Here is a 6457-nt window from a genome sequence, read left to right as displayed (position 1 = left end):
AGAATATGGTAAGGCACCTTAGGGCTTCAAGGGTCATTGCAGGACCATAAGAACAGATGTTGAGTAACTAGTAGTTTCCCCCACAGTATAGATAGGTTAAACAAAAAAAAAAAAAGAAGAAATTATATCTGATAACCTCTAACTGTGGGCAAGGCCCCAAATTCAAATTCTTCTAGGTAATTAGGATTGGGAGGTGGGCCAGGATGTTTTTTCTTGAGCCCGCAGGGTCTCAGTTACCTTTAGCTCAAAATAACCTACACACCACAGAGGTACATATTGGGGTGATTTGTTCTGGACCCCGACACCATTTCAGGGGTACTGCTGCCAAATCCTGGAGGTAGCAAATGTTACTAAATCTGAGAATAAGTGACATTGTCTAAGTTAGGATCACCGATATGGCTGCACTATACTTCCCTCTATATTTGGCATCTTTCCCTTAATTCTACTTTAGAAATAATTGTCTGATAAAGGTCTGAGTTATATTTAAAAAGTTAGCCTTCTTTGTAAAGAGTTACTTTGCTAGCTATAAATTTAAATTCAACTACAGAAAGAATAGCTGAAAGAGTTCTGTAACAAATCATTATCCATTAAGGTGTACCTAAAGCAATTTCAAATTGTATTAAAAGAAAAATAGAGATCCATTTCTGAAATGCAGTCTCCTCTGACGTTGGGTCTGAAAGACGCTAACATGGGCAAGTCTCCTGTAGGATAGTGTCTGTTCATTTCGTAAATATTTATCATACCCATTAAGTGCTGAGCACTGAGCTAAGTGCTAAGGAGACAGTGGTGAACAAGCCAGATACAGTCTCAGCCCTTACGTGTCTCATGATTTACCAGAAAAAAAAAAAAATCATTACAGCCTATTTCACTGGGTGAAACAGCGTGAGAGGAAGAAAGAAGCACAGGGCATTGTGAGATTGCATAACACAGGAGATTTGAGATAATCTGGAAAATCAGGAGCAACTTGCATGAGGAAACAAGTTAACTGACCCAGAGCGAGGGGACATCTCAGGCTGAAACAACCCAGTGACGATCAAATATCAAGTGAAACGATGAATAAAAAATATGAGGAGTTTGTACTCTCCGTAGCATCAAGAAGATTGTTCAGCCCTGGAGCAACCGTAGCCCACCAGTTATCTTTCCTCTGGGTTTAATAAAACCATTCATTCAAGAAGCAGAATGAATGTAAGTTTTGGGTGTTTGGCAGAGAATGATGTACTTACAGGAGAAAGTCTCAGTAATGATAATAAATAGCAACTCCAGCTTGGACTGTAGATAGTTTGGCTTTATTTTACTCAAATGCCTTCTATTTTTTTTAAATTAAACAATTATAATTGTTTCTTTAAAAATAATATAAAATTGTGTGGATAGTGTTAGTTTTTTCCTTCCATCAAGAGCAAAGAAAAAAAATTAATGGCCTAAGTGAACCACTAGAGGTCGCTTCTGACCCTCTAGAGTAGGCTTACAAGGTAGGCTTTAAACTGCTCTCACCGCCTTTACTCACACAAGCCCATGTGTCAGCATGAATTGGTTTTTTTAATATCTTATGAAACAATGTAATAATATATATCTTGGAAAGTTTTGGAAAATGGAAAGAGCGCACCCATTATCCCATTAGATAATTAATTTTTTCCCCAATTTACTCCTCTACCTGCATCTTGTAGCCTCCCACTTTGCTGTCCATGTCCCTCCTATCCGCCTGGCTGGAATGACTTCCAGCTCTTACCTAGAGCCAGCCCCTCCCTCTCCCTTCATGCCCCTGCTTTTCCTAAAACATCAAATCGGTCTTTGTACTTGGTCATTCCCATTATCCTCAGACAGGCTACTTCTCCATTTTCAAAGGAAAAAAAAAAAAAAAAAAGACATTTTTAACCCTCTTGATTACCCTGCCCCTTCAACTACCTCTCCAGTACTCGTATTTCTTCCCTACCAGGGCTTCCAATTCTTCTCCTCCAACTGTACAAAAGTATTGACTCTTGGTCCTGTTTGAGGTTTATCATGGTGAAAAACTGTCTTACCAGCAAATAGAAAACTGAAGCCAATTAAAGAGCATTGTTCACATTGAGAAATCAGAAAAATGATTTTAAAAACTGTTGAGAGGCAATGCCAGAAGTGTACACTCCAGAGCATACTGGTGACTCTCAACCCGAGCTACGCCTTTAAAAATATAGATTTTCCCAGGCACCAGCCCACGCCTACTGAGTCAGAATCTCTGGGGCTGAGACCCAGGCACATTAATTTTTTAAAGCTCCACTAGAGATGCCAATGCATAGGTAGGGTTGGGGGCCACCGCAAACCTTTTTATGTGGCAGAAATGCTGGCCGTCCACTAGACTTCTGCTTCCCTTCCATACCTGGGAGCTGCAGCTACACAGTGACTGCCCAGCAATCCCCCTTGCATTTAGGCAGTGCCTTGTGACTGAGTTCTGGCCAAGGGAACATGGGCAGAAGTGATGTCCAGCACATCTAGGCCTGGCCCTTTAAAACCTTCTATTCCATCCTCTTTCTCCTCTCTTCCCCTCTCTGCCAGCAAGAGGTCCATGCCTAGGGCAACCCTTCGAATTCAAAAGAATTTCATGCCTGTGTGTTTGGAAAGTTAAAATTCCATTAACAAAGAGATCTTCAGGGTTTTATTCCACTGGACAAAGGGCTTAATCCCTTTATAGATTCAAATTTTTTTCTAAACAAATATTGTGACCTCTTTCAACTGTGTGTTATTACCACATCTTTCAAACAGCCTTTTTGAAGTTTGCTAACTTGTGACTAGAGGGTCAACTGTCCCCTCCCCCGTTGCGTGTCCCAAAGCTTCACTTTCCCTACAGAGCACCTCCTCCCTTCTATCTATAAGCTAATCTTAGAGAGGGTCTTAGGTGTACACTTAAGCAAAAGAGAAAGCCTGCAATCTTGGTGTGTGAGGGACCTGGGGTGTGGTGTTTTCCCATCATGGGTTGGTGGGGACTCTCTTTGATCCTTTCTGCAAGGCAGATTTTATAAAGAGCAACTTTGTGCTATTAAACTGGGTCCAACAGTGGGAATCCTTGTTGAAGAGCCTCTGCCACCCTGGGTGCCTAAATGACTTTATGGGACAAAGTCACCCCCACTCCCACCTCCTTGCTGCCCATCAGACTTTACACAAGTGGGAAATAAATCTTTCTGGCATGAACCCCTGAGATTAAGAGGTTTATCCATTACAGTAACTAGCATTACCTTAACTAATACATACAATGACTCATTCCTGCAAAGATTGCTAACTGCAGGGTATAGCTTGTTCCCCAAAACATAACTTCAACAGTAAAAGTTTAATATGACATGTATTGCTTGGTTGACGATTGCTAGTCATGCCTCTCAGCTTTAGTCTCATAAAGGGAAGAATCTCTCTTCTGAGGTTTTCCCATCACAAGCAACAGTTTAGACCACCTATCAAGAAGCCCCAAGAAAGACACAACTTTCATTTCCTGTTCTGAGAGAATGAAATCATTCCTCAAAACTATCTGTGTACAGGAAATATCTGATGAGGCTCCTGCATTTGTTCCTTGTCATAGGCTGAACTGTGTCCCTGAACCCTCCCACCCCACACTCACATGTTGAAGTCCTAACCCTTACTACCTCAAAATGTGACTGACTCTATTTTTGGAGAGGCTTTATTTAGGGCTTTTAAATAGCTAATTAATGTAAAGTGAAGTCATATGGGTAGATTCTAATCTAATGTAACTGGTGTCCTTCTAAGACGAAGAGACTAGGACACAGACAGGCACAGAACATTTGAATGTGAAGAAAATGTGAACATGAAGAGCCAGATACAAGGAAAGAGGCCTCAAAAGAAACCAAGCCTGCCAACACCTTGATAGTAGACTTCTAACTTCCAGAACTGTGAGAAAATAAATTCTATTGTTTAAGCCACCCAGTCAATGGTACTTTTTAATGGCAGCCTGAGCAACTAATACAGTCACCAAGGACAACCTGAAATGGTACTGTAGATCATTTTGTTAACATGAATTACCACCAGGATTGTCTCTTTTGGTCTCTAACAATGCACATGTCTCTAACAATTTGCCTTCTACCCTCTTTCCTGGTCATTTCAGAGTCTTTCTCCTCCCCCCCCCCCCCCACTTCTCCATTTATCAGAGAGAGAAAATAAAAAGGATATGAATGGAAGACAGTCTGAGATGATAGCGGGGGTGGGGTGGGGGGAGTCATCTGTCCTTTTTTCTAATTCTAAGATAAGGCAGACATCCTTCTGCTAAGCGAACACATCACTTACAGTCACGCAGAGTGTGAAACATGAGTGTGAGTTTGGAAGAGGCACAGGATTTTACCAATAAGGAGTCCTACAGTCTGACTATGTTGGGACTCGGCAAAGAGCTGCCTATCAACGCATCTCTCTGGGTGTTCAGCTGTTGCTATGGCAGATCCCACAGTGATGTCCTTGCTGTCGGTTTCAACAGGGCGCATGCTCAGTGTGGCTGGGCAGGGGGTGGTGGGGGAGCAGGGGCAGGCACTTGTCTCCATGGTAAAAGAATCAGTATAATGAAATTGGGAGACTAATTCCAGGTGGCTTCTTGTGGGAGAGACATTCAACAATCATTCTTCAGAATGCCTCCCAGTTCTATTGAAATCTACCCCCGTGCAGGATGACCTCTACTTAGGAAGATGCCAAAAGGTCCTAGTGACAGAGGTAAGGGCATGGAATCAGGTATTTCACTTACAAAGATCCTGGTTAAAGCAAACTTTGTATCCACTAGTTTATGTGGTTCTTTTGCTAACATTGTCCCAAAATCTCAGCTTCTCCATCTCACAGAGTGTGTGTGTGTGTATAGTGTGTGTGTGTGTGCGCGCACACATGAGAAAGAAAGAGAAGATCTCTGTATGATGGCTTTTAAAGTAGCTGAGCCAGGACGATAATGGAAAATCTAGAAGCTCAGAATTCTAGTTCATTCCTTTCTTTAAAAAGAAATTACATCACCAATTTATTATAAAAGGATATAAATCAAGAGCAGCCAGACAGAATACAAAGGGTGAGGTTTGAGGACAAGGCACAGAGCTTTCATGCTTTCTCCTGGAGCCCCTCACTGCCCACTTTTAGAGCAATTTAAGCTACTTAATTTGAGCCCAGCATGATGAAATATCCTCCACTTTTAACGAGTTTGGGATTCATTTCTCTGGATTTGTTCAGGAAACCTTACCTCCTTTCCTGCCTGGCCCAGAGAAGCCATTTCCTTTAAAGTAAAGTTCTTTCTTGGACTAGAAACACCCCACTCCAGTTACATATTCTTTTCTGTTTCCCCCCAACAGAGACAAGCAGAGAGCCGCTAATGGTACCAATAAGGAGGCCTGTGGAGACTATTTATCATTACAGCGCCAATCAATGGGAAGGCGACAGCTTCTCCAAAGGAGGTCAGGTTGAGTTTAGCCTGCACTCAGTATCATGTGGGGGCCTGGGGAGGAAAATCACGGCAGGACAGGCCTGAGTTCCCAGGAAAACATCCCTGGCCATCTTACCACCCATGGATGCATAGGGACAACATTATAGGGTGTTTTTTGTCTGTGGTATTTATTGAATACTGTGTCAAGTGCTGTGCTAAGTCCTATCCATACATTACCTTATTTCATCTTTACCAATGAGGAAACTGAGGCACAGAGGGGTTCAGTAATATGCTCAAGTGTGTGCAGCTAGTGAGCGGAGGAGCTGGGATGGAACCCAAGGGTGGCCGACTCCAGAGCTCTCAGCATGCACCAAAAACCTAGTGTAAATCCAATGAAGAAAAACGCACCCTGAAATCTCATGGAATCTATAGGATCGGTTTCCTTAGCTTTTAATGTAATCAAAGTCGCTATCGGATTCAGGATTTTTGCCCCTTTATTATAAATTTAGACACTTTGCCTGAAATATAACTCTTCGAGTCAGCACTTACTGCTTTCCTTGACCTACTCCTGAAAAATACATTCTCCATCCAATGCTCAGCCTGAAAACACACGTTTTTCATCACTTTTTAAAGGTCTAATGGGCTAGACTTGTTCTCGCCTTTACTCATTCTCAGGAGTAGGCAATCTAGACTCCAGAGGACATTTATTTGCTTCTCTCAGGTGCTAGCACATTCGGTGGTAGTAAATTAGGTCTTGAAAGCAGCCCATTCATTCTTTGGTGTCATTGTGTCCACGAGAAGAAATACTTAGGGGTTTGAAACAACATGCTGGCATTCCAAGCACCTACCTATCCTGAGCTGCTTAGACCTAAAACAGAGACTTCTGCCTGCACAACACTTCCAAAGGATTTTGCGTTTGAAATGTTTTTATGATCATCTATCTTTTCAGACTGGTGAAGGAGGTAAGCAATTTTCCCCGTGTAAAAAAGGAAAAAACAAAAACAAAAATAAAAACTGCAATGGCAAAGAGTGGGGATGGCAGACACGATCACACAGGGTTACAGGGAAGCCAGATGGCAGAGGAGAATTCTAGCA

The sequence above is a fragment of the Rousettus aegyptiacus genome, unplaced genomic scaffold (genome assembly GCF_014176215.1).
Source record: "Rousettus aegyptiacus isolate mRouAeg1 unplaced genomic scaffold, mRouAeg1.p scaffold_m13_p_3, whole genome shotgun sequence".
Taxonomy (NCBI): domain Eukaryota; kingdom Metazoa; phylum Chordata; class Mammalia; order Chiroptera; family Pteropodidae; genus Rousettus; species Rousettus aegyptiacus.
This window is presented reverse-complemented; position numbering follows the sequence as displayed.